This window comes from Choloepus didactylus, chromosome 17, assembly GCF_015220235.1.
Source record: "Choloepus didactylus isolate mChoDid1 chromosome 17, mChoDid1.pri, whole genome shotgun sequence".
Classification (NCBI taxonomy): domain Eukaryota; kingdom Metazoa; phylum Chordata; class Mammalia; order Pilosa; family Megalonychidae; genus Choloepus; species Choloepus didactylus.
Genome location: NC_051323.1, coordinates 27,004,163 through 27,025,678, shown reverse-complemented (window position 1 = coordinate 27,025,678; position 21,516 = coordinate 27,004,163). Strand labels below are relative to the sequence as shown.

General features: G+C 38.9%; 1 protein-coding gene across 4 annotated transcripts in view; it reads right to left on the bottom strand.

The window, feature by feature from the left end:
* SERTAD2 (SERTA domain containing 2) overlaps positions 1-18,703 on the bottom strand; it is a 121,068-nt gene extending 102,365 nt beyond the window's left edge. For all 4 annotated transcript variants that reach the window (XR_005212348.1, XR_005212349.1, XR_005212351.1 and 1 more), the window contains exon 1: positions 18,010-18,703. The gene's annotated coding sequence lies outside the window, so the exon portion shown is untranslated. The remainder of the gene's footprint in view (positions 1-18,009) is intronic.
* Between the last annotated feature and the right edge of the window lie 2,813 nt (positions 18,704-21,516).

Genomic DNA, 21,516 nt, shown 5'->3' with positions numbered 1-21,516 from the left:
CCACACACATACCACCCCACCACGAGGTTTTCACGCTAAGGTAGAAAACTAAATTTATGAATATGGACTTCACAGAACTTTTTCTTGCCAATTTTACAGACAAATTTTCTGCCAATCAAAATTTTTGACCATAATACAATTCCTATTACACACTCAAACTACGTTCTGGTTTTATTCAACTGCAAATTTAAATAAATAAATAAACAATAAACAAATAAAATGGAATTGCTTCTCAAAACTCAAGCTGACCAGCATGTGTCACCAACTGCCTCATGACTCAGTAACACACAGCTGAGGATGCACAAACTGAATGGCACAATGTTAGGACAGCAAAATGGACTTGTAGCCTCCAGGCTTCCCCATGGTTTTTGGGTCTTTCAGAAATAATAATAACAAAAATCATTCTCCAAGCATAACCCCTTTTCCAAATAATTTTTTAAAAGCTTCTGTAGATAAACTTTTCTTAGCTGGTCCCTGAACTGGTCGACAATTTTTCTTCAGTCAATCTGCTATTTTCAATGAAAGTTAAGAACTCCTTAGAGAAAAATGAAAACAATAAATGACCTGCAACAAAAGAAGTTTGACTTTAGACTCCATTCTACACAACTTGATGCTGTAGACTGGGCCCATGAGAAGCTCCAAGAGAGGACACAGAAATGACAGTCAAGAAAGAAGAAAGTCAAAGACAAAGCTTAGGCTACAAGCCCTCAGTAATAGAAGGCAGATAATGCCCTGCCAGACTCTTCATTGCTCTCCAGCCAGCTGTCACTTAAAGACTTTTGCTCCATTTTCTTAGATAGACTAAAAAGTAGGTACAAGAAGCACAGTTGAAATATTTCTCTGTTGGGAGGAAAAAAGAAGTTGAGTCAGTACCAACTGCTTCCCTTGATTGTTTTTTTTTTGTTTTTTTTTTTTTTTTTTTTTTTTTAAATCATCATTTTATTGAGATATATTCACATACCACGCAGTCATACAAAACAAATTGTACTTTCGATTGTTTACAGTACCATTACATAGTTGTACATTCATCACCTAAATCAATCCCTGACACCTTCATTAGCACACACACAAAAATAACAAGAATAATAATTAAAGTGAAAAAGAGCAATTGAAGTAAAAAAGAACACTGGGTACCTTTGTCTGTCTGTTTCCCTCCCCTACTTTTCTACACATCCATCCATAAACTAGACAAAGTGGTGTTTGGTCCTTATGGCTTTCCCAATCCCATTGTCACCCCTCATAAGCTACATTTTTATACAACTGTCTTCGAGATTCATGGGTTCTGGGTTGTAGTTTGATAGTTTCAGGTATCCACCACCAGCTACCCCAATTCTTTAGAACCTAAAAAGGGTTGTCTAAAGTGTGCATAAGAGTGCCCACCAGAGTGACCTCTCGGCTCCTTTTGGAATCTCTCTGCCACTGAAGCTTATTTCATTTCCTTTCACATCCCCCTTTTGGTCAAGAAGATGTTCTCCGTCCCACGGTGCCAGGTCTACATTCCTCCCTGGGAGTCATATTCCACGTTGCCAGGGAGATTCACTTCCCTGGGTGTCTGATCCCACGTAGGGGGGAGGGCAGTGATTTCACCTTTCAAGTTGGCTTAGCCAGAGAGAGAGGGCCACATCTGAGCAACAAAGAGGCATTCAGGAGGAGACTCTTAGGCACAAATACAGGGAGGCCTAGCCTCTCCTTTGCAGCAACCGTCTTCCCAAGGGTAAAACTTATGGTAGAGGGCTCAACCCATCAAACCACCAGTCCCCTATGCCTTGATTGTTTTTTACCTGCCTTACTGAGTGTCTAAAGACAGGAAGGCATACTGATCCAATTACTAATCCCAGCAATCAATATAGTCAACTGCACAGTTACAAATGAATGTTTCCTATGCAGGACTTTCACACGGTGGCAAAGCCAGGCCTTATTCTAGTTAGAAAATTAAATTATAGTTTGAGGTTTGGCTCTTGATCTTTGCTTTCTTTTCATTACTCTTTTTCAACACTGAATAGTGGAAATAAAAATAAAATTTGGTAATAGATAGGAAACAACAGCCATTTCACTTAACATTTTGGCCTCTGAGCCACTGGTAACAAACAGTAAAAGCATTTGTTACCAACAAGCAGAATCTTGTCCATAAAACCTCTCTGCAAAGTACTAAAATTTAAAATTTGCCCAAACAAAACCAAGCATCACAAGTTATAATCATATTTCATCCTTCTTAAAAGTAACTGATACCGCCCTCCGCTGGCCTCCTCCTGGGCCCGTGGCCAAGGCCATGCAGGGAAGCAGGGTCCGGCTACCCCATGCGGGCAGCGTGTGTCTGCTGCTCTTCGGGTTCCACCACCAGCCCCCGGTGCGCCCCCAGAGTTCAACAAAACAGGCTGAAGTCCCCACATTGCTCGCTCATCCTTTTAGCAAACATTTGTACCTAATGCTGTGCCACACCCCGTCTGAGGCTCTGGAGTTAACAGCAGTGATGAAAACAACATTCTTACCCTCACATGGCTTTTGCTTTGTGGTGAGTCAGACAAAGAAGTAAGCAGGAATAGGGGGAAGAAGATGGTGGCATAGAGAGGAGTAGAAGCTAGTTAGTCCCCCTGGAACAACTAATAAACAACCAGGAACAACTTGTAAATAATCTGGAATGACTGCTGGGGGACACACATGACCATCTACACATCATACACCAACCTAGATTGGGAGGAATGCCCGAGATCACAACAAAAATCTGTTAAGTAAAAATTGTGGACCAGAGCTGGGAGCCCCTTGCCCACAGCAGCCCAAACTGCAAAGTCTCGCAGTGCTAGACAGCAGCACTCTCCAAGCAAGAGAATATAGCTCAGCCCAGCTCCAACTGGGGTTTTGATTAACAAATGTTGACTGCCCAATACAAGCTACGAATCTCTAACAAGCAGACAGAGGCTTTTGGTGACTACTGACCTTGGAGAGCCGGAAGAACTCTCGGGGAGGGGTGGGGCAGGGGAGCACAGAGGACCAGGTGCTATCTCTGGCAAATGGTGAAACTGAGGGTGGCCATGGACTGGCCCTGAAGGGGGGCTTTCTGTCCCTTTTTCGGCTCAGTGGAGAAACCCTCAGCCATTTTCAGTTCCTACTGCTCTGACCCAGACAAGGGTGGAGATAGCAGAGTCAGAGAGACTATTTGAATGCAAATGATGTCTCCCCAGTAGGTGTATCTTCCCTTAGAGGAAAAAGGTGGTGCCAAGCTCTACTACCCACCTTCCATTAAGAACCAGACCCCATGACGGTGTGATTGTGAAGACCTTGTGGATCACACCCCCTTTATCTACTGTATGGATGAGTGGAGGAATGGGGATAAAAACTAAAGGACAAATGGGGTGGGATGGGGGATGATTTGGGTGTTTTTTTTTCACTTTTATTTTTTATTCTTGTTCTGGTTCTTTTTGATGTAAGGAAAATGTTCAGAGATAGACTGTGGTGATGAACACATAACTATGTTATCATACTGTGGACAGTGGATTGTATATCATGGATGATTGTATGGTGTGTGAATGTATTTCAATAAAACTGAATTTAATTAAAAAAAAAAAAAAAAAGAACCAGACCCCAGAGCCTGGAGGAAAACAGCCACCAGCCACACATCCTTATACCAGTCTGAAGTGGCTGGCTGACAGGCACCACCTGCTGGGCCTCACAGTGGTTTGAGGCCTCAAAGGGTGTATCAATCTTCTAAGACACACCCTCAGGGAGACCTGATACTTAATATTGCCCCCTTCTGAGAACTGAGCCAGTTCTAGTCTGGAAAAACCTAACTGGGGTAACCAAGGAAACCAGATGCCTAGCCAACAGAAAACTAAAACCTAAACTAAGGAAAACAAAGTTATGGCCCAGTCAAAGGAACAAACTTACACTTCAACTGAGATACAGGAATTTACACAACTAATGCTAAATCAATTTAAAAAATTTAGGGAAGACATGGCAAAAGAGATGAAGCATGTAATGAAAACACTGGGTATACATAAGGTAGAAATCGAAAGTTTGAAAAAACAACTGGCAGAATCTTTGTAAATGAAAGGCACAACACAAGAGATGAAAGAGACAATGGAGACATACAACTGCAGATCTCAAGAGGTAGAAGAACTGGAGAACAAGACACCTGAAAGCCTACACACAAAAGAAGAGATAAAGAATGGAAAAATATGAGCAACATCTCCAGGAATTGAATGACAACACAAAACACAAGCATGTATGTGTCATGGGTGTCCCAGAAGAAGAAGAGAAAGGAAAGGGGGCAGAAGCAATAATAGTGGAAATAATCAATGAAAATTTCCCATCTTTTATGAAAGACAAAATTACCAATCCAAGCAGCGCAGCATACCCCAAGCAGAATAGATCTGAATAGGCCTATGCCAAGATACTTAATAGATTATCAAACATCAAAGATAGAGAGAATCCTGAAAGCAGCAAGAGAAAAGCGATCCATCACATACAAAGGAAGCTGGATAAGACTACGTGTGGATTTCTCAGCAGAAACCATGAAGGCAAGAAGAAAGTGGGGTGATATATTTAAGATACTGAAAAAGAAAAACTGCCAACCAAGAATCCTATATTGGGCAAAACTGTCCTTCAAATATGAGGGAGAGCTTAAAATATTCTCGACAAACAGACAATGACAGAGTTTGTGAACAAGATACCTGCTCTACAGAAAACACTAAAGGGAGCACTACAGACACAAAGGAAAAGACAGAAGTGAGAGGTTTGGAACACAATTTTGGGGGATAGTAGCACAGTAATGTAAGTATACTGAACAAAGATGACTGTGAGTATGGTTGAAAGAGGAAGGTTGGGACCATGTGGGACACCAGAAGGAAAGAGGAAAGATAAAGACTGGGACCGTATAGCTCAGTGAAACCTAGGGTGCTCAATGATAGTGATAAAAGGTACAAATATGTTTTTACATGAGGTAGAACAAATGAACGTCAACACTGCAAGGTGTTAAAAATAGGGTGGGATTGGGAAGAAAATACAATTGATGCAAACTAGAGACTATAATTAACAGAAACATTGTATTATCCTTCCTTTAACGTAACAAAGGCAATATACCAAAGCTAAATGCATATGGGAGGGGGGACATAGGGGAGGGGTATGGGACTCTCGGCATTGGTGATGCCATCTGCCTCTTTATTCTATTTTGGTTTAATGCTGTCTTTCCTTTTGTTGCTTCCTAGCTGTCATGTTTTTTTTTTTCTCTCTCTCTCTTTCTTTTTTTTTTCTTTGTTTCTCTACCTTCTTTGACTCTTCCTCCTTCTTTGAGGAAGAAATGGAGATGTCCTTATATAGACAGTGGTGATGGTGGTGAGTACATAAATACATAGCTATACAGGGAACCATCTATTGTTTACTTAGGACAGAATATATGGTGTGTGAACAAAACCATGTTAAAAAAAATGGGTCGGTGAAGAAACCTTGAGGGCACTATATTGAGTGAAATAAGACACATAAGGACAAATATTGCAGGGGTTCACTGAAATGAACTAATTATAATATGTAAACTCATAGACATGAAATATAAGTTACCAGGATATAGAAAGGGGCTAAAGAGTGGGGAGCTGTTGCTTATTATAAGCAAACTGTTCACCTAGGGTGATCTTAATCCTTTGGAAGTGGACAGCACGTTGTGAGAATGACTAACAGTGCTGAATGGTGTGTGAATGTGGTGGAAAGAGGAAGCTCAGAGTCACATATGCCACCAGAAGGAAAGTTGGAGGTTAAAAGATGGGAATGTATAAAACAATGAATCTTGTAGTAGACAATGTCTGTGTATAAATATTAGAAATCTCTCTCATGAACTAGAGCAAATGTATGACACTATAACTAGAAGTTAATAATAGAGGAGCATATAGGAAAAAATATATACCCATTGCAAACTATATACTACAGGTTAGTAGTATTTTAACATTGTTTTCATCAGCAGTAACAAATGTACTATACCAATACTATGAATCAATAATGGGGGGGGGTTGGGGTATGGGAGGATTAGAGTTTCCTTTTTTTGTCTTTATTTCTTTTCTGGAGTAATGAAAATGTTCCAAAAATTGAAAAAAAATTGTGGTGATAGATGCACAGCTGTATGATGGTACCGTGGGCAACTGATTATACACTCTGGATCTCTGGATGATTGTATGGTTTGTGAACAATCTCAATAAAAAATAAAAATTAAAGAAAAAAAGTAACTGATACCACTTCAAGGAAATGCAAAATAAATTTCAAACTTTTGTCTTCCCCAAAACTCTAGCACTTTTAACTAAATGTATAGCCACAATGTCTCTTCTCTGGCTTCTGTAATAAAATTACAACTTATTTCAGAGTTTTGTTTTACTTGTGCTACTTAATGATTCAACGTTTACAGAACTTCCATTTGAGATGTGTAAGAAATACCAATACACATTTAATAGTTCCATTTAAAAATATCCCTCTGGTTGAAACAATTCATGCAGCAGAAGCTTTGAATTATGGATGGAACCATTCAAAATCTAAGGTGATATTTTCAGTATGCACAGAGCTTAAAAGATTGATAGATCTCTCAGCATAATCTAAAAATTAAAGCCAAAGTAAAAAATTGTAACTGAACAGAGACAAGCCAGGGTTCAGCATCTTTAGGTCAAGACTTTCACCCCTTCCTTTCACTGGCCATGGATGCTGGCAGGAATTAAATACAGCAGCATGCCACTTAGAGAGGTCAAGAAGGATGAAGTGCTCTCCTCCAAGAGTGATCCATTGTTTCCGAAGAAATTTCAGAAAATAGGTGAAGATCTCCCCATGTAATTGGGTTGTGACAATTTTGCAAGACTTCACAGGTGTTTTGAAAGAGCTTTAGAAATACCATAGGGGAAAAATATGACAATCCTTCTCTATGTACTTTGAAAATGGCAGGCCTGAACAAAGACCCTTCATTGTTCACATATCTTTGGAAGATGACTTTCTCAGGGTGGATGTGAGAGGGTTCAAACCCAAACAATCCAAAAACGATTTGCTAGTAAGTTAGAAACCATCCTTTTTAGAAAATAAGTTCTGGAGAAACCAGAGCAACTAAATAACTGTGGTAAATCTAGATTTTTCCAAAGCATCAAAGATCTGGTCTATCCTGGACAAATAAGAGAGTGTATTTCAAAATACAGTATTTTATTTTGCTGACTTTTTTTGTGGGCAATGGTGCTTTTCTTTTAATAAAAGGAGAAAATTTATTTCAACTCTTTTGCTTCTATGGATAATAAAATTAAAGGGAGTTTTGTTCATATCTGACCTGACTCAATAAATATGCATGCATTATTGACAGTTTCCCTTCCTCGGCTTTGGAAAAATATATAGTGAAGTTGAAATATATAAGAAAGAATAAGATGGACCAAGATACGTTAATGGAGGGTATCTGACCAATCTGCAAAAAATCCACATGAAATGCTGTTCCCTAGATACGGAGGTGGGAGACCATTTAAGACACCATCTAAGTGAAAATCACTTTCATATGCTTATTGTATGATGTGTGTCACTGTCAAAAAGCGGCAGGATTTTCTATAAGATGGAAAGGAGAAAAGAAAAAAATAGGAATTAGCATTTATTAAATGTCAGCTTTGAGTTAGGTACATTACATATTTTATATAATAGAGGTAGGTATCACGGCTCCCATCTTACAGCAGAGAGAACAGAGGAATGATCGCTGTTAATGGCATGCCCGCCGTCCCTGCCTTCCTCCCCTTAAAACAGCCTCATCCCCGCTTGTGGAGGACACCCAGCTGGGCATGGCACTCCTCTGAAGGTGGCTACTGGTCCAGAGGTGGGCAGACATGCCCAATTCGAAAGGAGGACTGACGGTCCATGCCTGTGGAGAGGTTTCTGTCTTCCTCAGAACAATGGACCGTATGGATGTGAACCAGCGTGAGGAAGGAGCCAAAAAAGAACTTGGAGCGAGCAAGGAATCCAGCACAGAAGAAAGATATTAAGAACCCGAGCTATTCAATCAACCAACTCTGGAGCCTGCCCTACCTCTGGATTGGTTACAAAATGATAAATTTCCTGATGATTCTAGACAACTTGAGGGCGGTTTCTGAAAGCCTCCTAACTGACACAGGAATTTAACTTCCCCAGGGTCACCTTCAGTAAACGGCACGAGTATATGAACCAACACCATTCTGGCTGGGAACCTGGACTTTTTCCAGTAAACCACATATGGCATGAGCTTTGATAAATGTTCTTTCTCATGATATGATTGTGAGATGTTAGAACTACAAAGGATCTTACCTCACCATACAGAAGAAAATGCATTTACCTCATAAAAATGTTTGAAATGGTGACCTTACTACAAACACTGAGAAGAAACGTCTTTAGCAAAAATTGTCAGAATTTCGTATTTCATATGCATTTAATTATTAGTAGATAAAGATAAACCCAATTTGTAAGCCTTTAATTCATGGAAATAAACTTTTGAAAAGCCTTCCAGGTTATTGTTAATTTTCTTCAGTGTGATCACGGTATTGTGGTTATGTAGGAGAAAAACCTTATTCTTAGCAGATGCTCAAGTATTTAACAGTAAGGAGTCATAATGTCCAAAGCTTATTTTCACATGGTACAGGAAAAAGAAAAAGAATATATACAGAGAAAGAGAGAGATTCATAAAGCAAATATGGCAAAAAACTAATAATTAGATGAAAGGAATATGGGTGTTCACTGAATTATTCTTTCAAGTTTTCTACAAGTTGGAAAAGTTTTTACAAAAGAAAGTTTGCTTGTGGGGGAATATGGTGTGGGAAGAAAGCATTGTACAGTATAGTGTGGCTGGATATTAGAATAGCCAGAGGGCTTTTTAAAAAACTGGAGCCAGGGCCCTACCCCAGGATGTGGCCTGGGCACCAATCACTTTCAAGCTGGAGCTTGAAAGTCACAACTCATTAACACCCTGACAGTCCCAACTCCAGAAAAACAACTCTGAAAATTTTTCTAGACTATATTTTATTCATGAAAACTTGCCAATGTTTTAAATTTAATGTAGGCATTAATTCCAATTATGAAGAAATTTCCCTGAAGCATACATTGGATAACAGAATTAAACCACTACTTTAACAAACATGTATCAAGCCTTCTGTGCTGTGCTCAAAATCATTGCGGGCAAGAAGAATGAGAGATTTGTTTCTTCTCTAAACAAGTCTATTATAGTAGTCTATGGCCCAACATGCCAAAATGTAATTTTATGAAAACGCAAGAAGTGGGGGAGGGGGCCAATATTTAAAGAGTAGCATTAAGCTATTTAACAGCTTTTTAAAAAGCCTTACTAAAATCGTTCTTTACTCCATGCCAAAGATAAGTCATAACCAGTTAAACTATAAGAAAAGGAGGATTCCTTGAAGAATACACAACTCCAGTTCTTCAAAATCAAATTAGTGCAAATTATTTCAAGATACTCTGGTGAGTCTTTCATATGCAAAAAAACTCTCAAAGGTCTTATCTAAATTTTAGCCTGTGCACTGGCCTCTTTGTTTCTCTTCGTCTTTTTAACTTGAAATATGTTTCTTGGGTATGGCATATCGGTAAATAAGTGGTAGAAAAAATAAAATAAAGAAATAAAAAGAAATGACAAACTTTAAAACTATAATTCATTCATTAGGGATTTAATCTTGAAAATATACCTTACAACCTAGGTGGCTTTTTTTTTTTTAACAGCTTTATTGATACACAACAAATGTACATATTTAAAATGCACAATTTAATAAGTTTTGAATATGTATATACCCTTGAAACCATCACCACAATCAAGATAATGAACATACCTACCCTAGGTGATCTTTTGAATCAAATATATGTGTGATGGTTCTAATACAGACATGGTTTTCAGGAAAAGAAACTGTTGATAGATTATTACTTAAAAAAAAGTCTCCACACAAGTGTCCAACTACTTTCATTAACAGATATAAATGTTGAAACTTTGGAATTTTCCTCTAATTTAAATCTCAGAGACAAGCATAAATTACATTATTCTATCCTAGATTAGGTACTAATAAACAAACAAATGCAAATATTTTAAGAGTCTTAATATTTTCAAATACCCAAGAAACTTGAAACAAAAGCAATAACCATACAGCATTATATTTGAGAACTTACACACATACAAGTCATAGTTTCAGCTAATTCCAAAGCAAAACAGTTTAGAAAGATTATACATACATATTAAAGCAATATATACAGATTTCCTAAATTTTGCATTTTAGGCCCAGAACAGCCCATATCTCAGGCAGGGCCACTCCAGGCAAAACTGAGGAAGAGCTGGGTCTTCAGTGACTGTCAAACCTCCATCGCCACTTCTTTCCTCCCCTTTTGATGTTTATCCCATTTTTCAGGAAACTGCCCTTATCCACAGGGGATTATCATCAATATATCTGGCTTCCCAAAAATCTGGAACAATTTTCATTCTGAAAAACTGAAAACATATCTGTGCTGCATCCATATATTCTATTCTCAGGCACAGAGTTTCTGCACCCCAAAAGGAAAGCTAACAAATGTAATAACTGGTTAGGATGTGTACTCCTTTCCCTTACCCTCCCCTTCTTTGCTGAGATGCTGCAATAGCTAGAGAAGGGCATGCTAAGTGGCTAGAGACGTGTCTAAGGCATAAAAAAGGCCTGCTAACCATCTTTGCCCAAACATAAAAGCAAGGATAGTTTTCCACCAAGGCCAGCTGGGGCCTCTAGAAGGTGTATCCATTTGATCTAGGACTAGACTCACTCTAGCGGCCTACACCAGACTTCCCATGAAGCTAAATCATGTATTGCCTAATTCAAGAGATTTAAATTTCGCATGGGGATCTTTTGTCTCCATTTAGACTGCGAACACCAATAAAGGCGGGGGCTGTGTGTTATTAGTCTCTGATACTCCCAAGTGCTTGGGACACATATTAAATATTTATGAATAAAAATAAATAAAATAATCAATTGATGTAATCATTGTATTAGATCGTATTAATATACTTAGGTATATCTGCTTTAATATTTGAGGTGGAAATGAACACTATTTGTTTGTTTAGAAAATTATATCATTTTTACAACCACAGAAACAAACAAAAAAATAGTCCTTTACATACACTAGACAAAGCAAACTTAAGATTTTCTTGTTAATTGTGCAACATAGCCGAGATGACTACATCTCTATTGTGCAATTTTCAGTGTTACACTTCTTTTTCTGGCTCTGACACAAAGAAAACAAAGCAACAGGAGAAATCAACTTAAAAAGCATAGGGAAAACCTAGGAGAAATTTCAGACCATGTCCACTGTAGGGTTTTCCAGGGTTCATAAATGAAGATGATTCATGATTTCTGGTGGAAACAACCAGCAGCTTTCTTTTTTTTAAATATTTCAACACAAATTCAAATGAAAATTATCCATTCAAACGTAGTTTCGTTTCAGGATTTAGGATTTGTTTTATAAGGGCATAAAACCCACATAAAGAAACCTAACTTCTTTTTCAGGTTATCATTATACAATGTTTAATTATGACTACCCCAAATAGTAGATAAGTTCTAGACACACAAAAATACTGTGGAATGTAATTTCCACAAGGGCAGGAATATTTACCTGTTTTACTCACATGTGTATCGTATGAGCCTAGGAGAAATAAGCATCTTTTGAATAAACTGAATGAATGGAAGCCTAAAATGGGACATAGGTGTACAAAAAAAGATTAAGCTTCTTCCAAGAGGCGTTGATTTTATAAAGTACGCTTTCTGGAAAATCAGTATTTAATCGACTCCAAAACGTAGTTTAACTCATATTTCTAAATTAAAAGGATTCATTTTGTTTAATCTAATTAAAGGTTTTCTACTACTAATGTCTGAATAATGTCAAGTATTTTGAGAAACTATTAAACATTCTCTCCAAATCAAGAGAGATTGGTCCTGAGGAAAACTTTTATTCATAGGATCTTTATGTAAATCTTTTTTGTTTAAAAATACACACCCATTCATACCCTTTGATTTTCTGAGTAAAAAGAACCCTTAAAATCAAAACAAAAGTTAACCCAAAGAGAAGCATTTAATTTGAGTTGAAGCCATAGAAGACAACAGAGCTTATGGTTACTTCACTAGAAACCATTAATCATTTGACAATGGTGAACCCTGGAAAACCTCAGAGTGGACATGGTGTGATGTTCTGTCTGGTTTTAAGGAGGTCAAAACAAACCAAAACAAAACAAAGGAGCTGCTCTTCATGTCTGATGTGATGTTCTCGGGTCAGCCACCCTCCACGTAGTCAGGTGAGACAGTGGAAGCTGGCTAGGGCACTGGATACAGAGCAAAACAGAATCTTTGAGGCATTTCAAGGTATCAGGGACAGAAAAACTCTGTGGGTTTCCCTGCCCATAAAACAGATTAATAGAAAAGCAGTAAATACTAAACATGTCACAGTTTTACCTTTTTACCACCTCACCTAAGCTAAATAAAGCTTGTTTTTTAGGTCTACAAAACGGCCCCTTAAGCTCTGTGTACAGACAGCTCATGTTTTGAGATAAGGCAAAGCCAATTTTCTATATAAAAAGCTTTTGCATCAGTCTCATATAAAAGCAGACTGAAATAAATGAGACCCCTATTCCATACTTTATACAGAGGCAAAGGCAAAAGCTAAAGGCAAAAAAAAAATGAAGAAAAAAGAATCCCAACATGAAAAGAAGATAAAGCAAAATAAGAAAGATGCTGCATAAAAAGAAAAGACAAACTCCTACGGAAACACTGAGAAAATGAAAGATAATGGTAGAGCAAAGGGAAGAAGTTGTGAAAACACAAAAATTAAATAATAGGTGGATATTTTGGACATTTTATTTAATATGTTAAAATAACTATTCAAAACTAAAAGAGTTACATCACAACATAAAACATTATAAACATCAATGTGGACTTTAAATTCAAAAGTGGAGAACAACTCTGATTATTCTAAGTTTCAGTATGTTGGTTGTTGAACAATAAGGACAAAAGGACACTGTATTTTAAAAAGTTGTTTTCTGCTTAGAAACCTTACTATCACTATTCTTAGTATTAGTTATAATAAATATTTGTTTGTATGCCTTCTTGTTTTCCTAGGTGTAACTCTGAGTATACTAGAATTTCATTTCCACTTAAAAATATAGTATCATGAGATTTGATAGCTCTTCAGCTAATAACTAGAGGTAAGGTGAATTCAAGGAAACTTACTTATATAAATGTGTTAACTCCTGACTGTTTGACTTTTTATAAAGATTCCTACTTCATTTTAAGGGCCACAAGAGAAAAAAACTAGTTTCTTAAAATGCAGCCTTTCTGCATATGCTTTCTCTTGCCTTCCTGAATAAAAGATTTGCTGGAATGAATAAAATTCTCCAAGCCACTATATTTGGAAATGTGCACATTTTATTGTATTCAAGGCATAAAACAAAAAAGCATGGGGGGGGGGGGTCCTACAACCAAGTGATTCTTTTAAAATTTTAAAGTAAATAATATGGTTAATTTTTCTGTTTGCATATATTTCTAATGGAATCTGATCTCTGAATATCTTTTTCCTGCAATGCAAGTACAAGTTTTATAAGCTTTAACTTAATAAAATGTATTATCTCCTAGACACATAAAGTTGTTCTCACAACATCAACATCTGCTATACAGGATGTACAAAACTCAGTGTTAACATTTAAAACCCAGTGAATTAAGCCAAAGTTCTTTGCCTCTTTAAAAAGGTACTTTATACATTTTTCTGAACATACCTATAAGAAGTCCCTTCAAATATAAAAATAAAAGGAAAAATGCCCTTCAGATAAAAGATCTAAAAGGTCACAATTTTCAAATAATGATTAAAAATTATATATTTACTAAATGCTAATGTTTACTTGGTGTTTGCCTGCATTTTGCCCCTCCCATTGCCTCCAAAAAGCACTTACAACTTACCCCTACAGCTTCCTCTGTGAGGGAGAGCAGGGTGGCTGCCTTCCCTCTCCCCACAGGAGGGATAAGAACATGGAGAGTCATGGGGTTACATGTAAGACTTAAGGCCAGGCGCCAGTCAGTAGCATCGCTCAGTCGGGAACTTCATGGACTTTCATTCCGAGTTTATGTTTCTAGACAATGCATATATTACTTTCCTCTCCTTTTGATTTCTGAGTATACAGTTATCCATTTTCCTAATGCTAGAAGACTAGGAGAAAAAATCACAAGCCCTAAAGATTATTTCTACCACTCCGTCCTTTCTTCTTTCCAAATTATTCCTCATCATAAACACTGCTTTTTTAAAAAAAATGGCAACATCATATATAACCATGAAATACTAATAGTTCCCAGAATTTCTTCACCATGAGAGAGAAAATGAGAGAGAAAAAAAAGATTAAATGAAAGAGATGTGAACTGTGGGAACAACGTCATGCTACAATGTATCAAGCAAAAAATAAGTGACCTTCCATCTCTGGTGCAGACCAGAACACTTATGTGTAGTTTCTAAATGCCTATAAGCTCTAAAAAAAGAGCCATTTTAGATGGCTGCTTTAAAAGTATACGAACCAAAAAGGCAAGTTTACAAAATTAATCGTTTTAGCCAATGAAAATGCAATATATTCAAATAAAGAGTGGGTAACTGATGATTTGGTTAAACAAAGAGTTATGTATACAAAATTATCTACACTGTCATAGACATCTCACAAATTTGAAAACCTTTACTAATGTTATGGTAACACTGTAACACTTCTGAAAAGATTATTATTCAGACATTTGTTACTAAGGATACCTCTTGCATGAAAGATATTTCTTGCATTCTATAACTACAGAGAGCACAGTAATTAAATTTTATTGACAAGTAAAAAAGAATGATTCTATAGAAATGAAGCAGGTGGTAAGCCCCATCAATTTTGCTTATTTAAAAAATATATTCATATTCCCTACTTGTGTAATGTCTATTAAGTGTGTGGTAAAGTTTAAGTGTTTTATTTACTATCTGCATATACCTCTTTTATGATTCCTATTACACCATTTACTACAGCTATTTCAATAGCTAATTATTTATTAAGGCTGCTCAAGAGAAAGAAAGCGTTTCATTCTTGAAGGGAAAGAGAAATAAAGCTTCAGTTGTTAAGGAAATAATGCAGTTTTATTTTTACACTGTTAATCTGATAAATTCTCTTCATTATTAATTCTGAAAAAGATAACAATATCACATCATCAATCTGGGAGACTCAAAATCTAATTTGTATAATTCAAATCAACTATAATAACAACCAACAGTGCTAGAAAGTTTGGGAATCAGAAATAAAGTTTTACAATAAAACAATGGATATCAGTTATCAAAGGATGATATTAGATATGTACTTTTCAAACATTTTTAATCTTCAGATTAAAAATATTTTCTTAATAAAAGGTAAGTTACACTGTAATTCTCCCCTTCTTTCTCTATTTGTAAAAATAATGAAAGTGAGTATTCAACAATACAAGTAATCATAATAAATAATACTATTCTCCACAATATTACTTAAAATATTAACTCAGCTACTCAAAAATAACTTGAAACAACATTATTTAATTCATTCCACCAGCATTTATTAAGGTTCTTTATGTACCAGACATTCTGCTAGGCATCAGAGATTAAATTATGAATGCAACAGGATCTTGACTCTTAAAGAGCTTTCTGTTTAATAGGGAGTAAAACCATAGATAACACCAGATGTGTGACAGATATTATAGATACAATAGAGAAGCATGTACATTCAACTATGCAAGTTTAAATGGAGTGGTCAACTCAATTCAATAACTAAGTTTCATAAAGGCTCATACAAACTAGTTTAAAAGTATAGATCCCTTAAAATATCATGCATATTGAGTTTTAAAAATATGCCTATTTTCTTGACAGTAATACTTCTTTATCTTCACAAGAAAAATCTACTTCCAAAGATGCTGAGAAAAAAAAAATAATTGTCACCCATACAAGAAGCATAACAGAGAATTAATTAAACTTAAAAAGGTATGTCACAAAAACTAAATGAAAAATAGGGTGGGGGATGTCTTGGGTGTTCTTTACTTTTATTTTTTATTCTTATTTTCATTTTTTCTGGTACAAGGAAAATGTTCAAAAAATAGATTGGGGTGATGAATGCACAACTATATGATGGTATGGTGAAAACTGATTGTACACTTTGGATGACTGTATGGTATGTGAATATATCTCAATAAAATTGAATAAAAAAAGGTATGTCACACAACCATTCGAGGTCTTTACATTTCTAGTGCTTCATTTTGTCCAAACAATAACCCGATAAGGCAGGTGCTACTATTATCACCATGTCACAGATGAGGAATCTGAGGCAGAAAGAGGTAACATGAAGAACTGCTGGGACTTGAACCTACAAAGCCTGGTTTCAGAGTCCCCACACTTAACCACTACACTCACTAGTCAGTCTCCTGGAAGATGCTGATGTGCGGCAGCTAATGCTGAGTGCTCAGTTCCATGCACTCTTGTTAGTCTTCACAACTCTTTGAGGAGAAATCATTCATCCACCTCATTTACTTGAGAAAACTGGCAAAGGCCAGATTAGAAATTTGGCCAAAGTCACACAGCCTGTGAAGGATGGTGGCAAGATTCAAACTCAGGCAGCATGGCTCACCACTGTATTCTGAGGCCTCTCAATGTTTCCATCTTACACTCATGAGCAAGGTCACATGATGAAGTTTATTAAATAATTCAAAAAGACTTTGTATAAGTCTTCCTGAAACACTTTGCAAGGTTCTGGGGCTTATGGCAAGCATTTCCTTAAGAGAGCATTTACATTTGAGTCACCTTTCAACTTTACTACTTTGGGCTGATCATAACCAGATTTCTGCTCTTTAAAAATTTTTTTTTTCTGTAGTAACTTGGCAGATTTCAGTAGAGGAACAATCTATTCTTTAAAATTAAATTTAGTAACTTATTCTGGTTAGTCTGAAAGGGAAGGAGAGAATGAATTACTAAGAGGCCTTTCCTGTACTTTAATATTTCAAAACGTTTGGTTTGGCCTAATTTGAATCTTGTGGACAACTAGCTCAGAACTTGATTCAAAAAGAGTAACACCATTTTAAATAGGCTCAATTCTCAAAAGCAACCTCAGAAGCAGATTCAGAGTAACTATTTCACATGATTTTTACTTTTATCTCTAAATATGAGATACATAAGGCAAGATTCTCATAAAGCATAAACCATGTGTACTTTTAAACCACCAGCAACCAAGAAACCAAATTAAACCTACTAAAATTCTGTTACAATGACATTGTTTAAAGAGCAATCAAGAATACAAAAGAGGGATATCAAAGGGAAAAAATCCATATTTCTCTTACATCCTTAACACACCCCACTGTTTCCAGTGACTGAGAAATACAAATTCTGTGTTGCAATGCCTCCCTAGAACAGAGGTGAGCTAAAGATGAAGTGTCAAACAAGATTTCCAGCTTACCTTGCTTTCCTCCAACAGGCTCAAAGACCTTTACTTTAATACTGAATTAACAGTGAATTAACTTTAATAGTGAATTACTATATTTTTAAAGGGAAACCCATATTTTATTTTTAAATAGAAACACTAAAAGATGGCACTAGGCAATCTGCCTTCCCTTGCTCTATCACAACAACATTCAAATGAAAAATACCTTTTGCTTCGCCTTTATTGAATAAAAGTTTAACTTTGATTTAGAGGAAAATGAACCCATTAGCCGTTTTACACTTTTTGCAGGTCCTAGGAGTCTATCAGATGACTGATTATTACTGCTCACTAAGCATCCCAAAGGCAGAAGGCATGCCATGACCGCTTATTTTATAAGCGTTATAATGCCCCGATGGTGAAGTCTGGCAATTCTAGAAATACAGCAAGGCTGGTGAATAAGGAGTCGAGGGGCGGAGGAAGGGGGAGGGAGTCGCCCCCTCAAATGCACGCCGGACCGGGAACCTCCAGCCCACAACGTGATCCCTGCCCTCCCCAAAGTGGACTGGCTACATTTTTCCAGATCCCGGAAGACCCAACACGGTACTCACCCTTCTGCGAGTCCAGCTCCGAGACGGGTCGGGGTGGCAGCGAGGGAGGGGACGTCTGGGCCGTGGGCGGGGGTGTCGGTGCGTCACTCGGTGCAGGACGGTGAGTTCGAGGGGCGGGAGCGGGCAGGGAAATCAAGTCACGGCCGAAAAAAAGAGGAGGAACGGGGCGGGGGAAGCCCCCTTCCTAAAATAAACCCACCGGCCCCCACGATCCCCTGCCCCAGGGAGGGAAATCAAATAAAGGAAAATAATAGACGGACAAATAAATCTCTAAAACGACCAGGAGCGAGGAACAGACTTTAATTTAAAGGAGGGGGAATTGAGCGAGGGCTAGAAGGGAGACAGAGAGAAGTGGCTCTGGGTCTATCCCATGCCTTTGCAGTCCCCAAGCAGAGGAGGAGGCAGGCTGAGGGGAAGTTGCAGCCGCTCCTGAGGAGGAGGAGGAGGATGTTACACCGTAACAAGTACAGACAGACAGCCATGGATCAGAGGGGCGCTGCGAGCAGGGGCGGCCGCAGCGGGGACAGCGGCGGCGGCAGCACCGCCTGCTCGGCTCGCTCGAGATATTTAATTGGATTGATGGGTTGTGCAGTGACTCACAGACTTTACAGACTCGTACAGCAGTCCCCGCCCAGCTGGACAGGGGAGATGCGCCGCCGACGGGCGGGGACAGGGGGTCGAGGCAGAGCCGGGAGGAGAGGAGGCGACTGAGAGGGCGAGGCGTTGGGGGGGGCGGGAGCGGAGCGGAATCACCCAATGGAGAAGCCCGCCTCCCCGACAGGCGTGGGCGTCGGCCAATGATGGCGCGGCTCCATCGGCGGCAGGCTTTGCCCAAGGCCCAATGAGTCTTCTAAGGACACTGCCGCGAACCAGGCGGGGGAAGTGGAGTGGGGGGTGGGGAGAGGTGGGTGGACGTTGAAGTAGGGGGTGTGGAAGGAAAGAAGAGATGTCGGAGACCGGCGAAGTCACTCTGCCCCCTCGCTCCCCAAGTGCGCCTTCTGCCAATCCGCGTGCGGCCAGGATTTGATGGGCGCAAGCGTATGACCAATGAGGAGGAGAAGGACTCTGCAGCTAGCCAAAGAGGGAGGAGTGGGCGGGCCGACGCGCTCCCCTCCCGGCTGGGCGCTCCCTCCCGGCCGGCTCGGGTCAGTCACGCAAGTAACGTGTGAGGGCTGGGGCCGAGCTGCTGGCTGCTTGACAGCGAGAGGGACTGGCTGTGCTGCTGACTCCGTGCCGGCAGGAGGCGGCGGCGGCGGCGGCGCAGGCAGGCTCCTTACTCAGCTGCAGGTTGCTGCTGCTGCTGCTCAGCCTCTGTCTCGAGCTGCCTGGGAGCCCCGCGGCCAAACCTGTCTCCTGGTGTCGGGGTGCGGGGCGGGGGAGGTAACCAGATGTGCGGTGAATCGAATCAAAACTTTACCCTCCCCCCCCCCGCCCCCCCGTATATGCAGTGCCCACTCCGTGCGAAGTCGTGCAGGGCTGTGTTCTGTGGCCGCCTCTGGGATCTGAGGAGGCTGGAAGCAAGAGACAGGAGGTTCGGCAACGGGATTTGCCCCCTTCCTTGACTGGTTTCTGGGGAGTCAGGGTAGGCTGTGAACAGGTTGAAACAGCTCCTGAACACATACCGTTTCTTTACTGAGTTTATGGATAAGTCACTTAAACCTGGCATCAGCGAAGCTGTATGGGCTTTGCTTTTTAAATGCCTATATATATACCTTACCTTCCTTCAACTTGCCCTCCCGGACTCCTTTCTGTCCCACTTCTCTGCCCACCTTCTTCACCTTGTATCCTGACAGCAAAGCTCGGGAGCATCCACTACTAGATCTCACTGCTGAGTCCAAAGCCATTGCTTTTCTCAATTTCTTGGCGACTGTCCAGTGATAATATTACAGACCATAATCTTTTCCATGCACTTGTGCTTGGAAGTAACTGCCATCACCAATAAACCTGAATAGCGATACCCACAAAAGCAAATACACTGGCAAAAAAATCCACCATCTTCTCCACAAGGTGCATTTCTGCACATTATTTGAAACTTATGACAACAGTTGCTTCCTATCAAGAAACCAAGGTAAGGCTAATCAGACATCACATCCCTACCAATGGATGTTTTCAAATCCACTTAGAATACCCAATATTCTCGTTTTCCATATACAAGTCAACTAGAGAGACTGTAGGATTGATTTAGGGTTGAAACAAACGTAATTTTCTTTTTCATAATTATAAGATTAAAACTTACAGTGATCTGGAATTCAGAGGATAGATACTAAATGTACATGAAAGTTTACTGTTTATATTGAGGCTTTCTTGACTGTTGTCATTTCACAACTGGGATCTTTCTCCTGGACTTCAGTTGAAAAACTCAACCTGACACCTCTTAACTCTTACTTTTCTGATTTTAGCCCTACAGCAGGTTTCATTCTAGTCCTCAATCCACTGAAGAAAATGAACTGTGGTGCAAACTGCCAGTAGCACACAGCTTGTGCATATATTGCCCCTCAGTGTGGTGAAACGCCTTTGAAATTCCAGTGTAAGGAGGCCAGTGTCCTCATCCCAGTGAGTGGTGATTTGCAGGAGGTGTGCAGTGTTCCCCAAGCCAGGTGGCCCTGTGACAATCTAAACAGACTAGACCTCTCATGTGGGAAAAATCAGCTCTGTTTCTAATGTGGGTTATTGTAGTACAATTTAGAAAGTGCTAATGATACATTTTAGAAAGTCCTTTTATTTCTTCCACCCTGCAGTAATTTTGTGATTCAGGTGAATGCAGTTGGTGAGAGTATTATTTTATGTACTATCATCAGTATTAATAACATAGAAATGGATTTTGAGTCTAGCCATACATACATCAGCATTTTTCAGAGGATCCTCAAATACTCACAATTAGCATCCTATGGCAGAAGTTGCCCCTTTATCAATGGTTATTGGCATTCATCCAGTCCCTACCATGTGTCATTTCCTAATTCTGTGCTCACTATTCCAATATCTCTTAAAAGTTTGTTTAAGGCCTACTCAGATTCCTGAGTCTTCTCTCAGACCTTTCTCTAGGTTGTACCTGGAAATCTGCTTTTTAAACAAATATCCCTAGATGAATAAATATTAAAATTGGCACACTCCTGTTTATTCCTTCCTTTCTTCCTCTTTTTTTTCTTTCTCCCACATCTATTTTCTTCTCTCATCTTGCTTCTCTTTCTCATTATGTGGTCACTTCCCTTCCTCATTTCTTGTACACAGGCTTGTCAGGACCATCCCTAAAAAAGGATGAAGCTGGTAAATCGTCTTTCATAAATGCCATAAGCATATCTCATTCATCTTAATTATTTTTTAAATCCCCATTTTAAAAAGCTTTATGTATGGAATATTTTTCAAATACTCAGAATCTAGCGTAAACGTTGGATCAATACCTTTCACACTTTCATCTCTTCTGTGACTTTCTCCCCCTTTCTAATGTTTAAGCATAGTAAGACACAAATAAAAGCCCAAATGGAATTTAGTTTGGAAAAAAAAAACTGG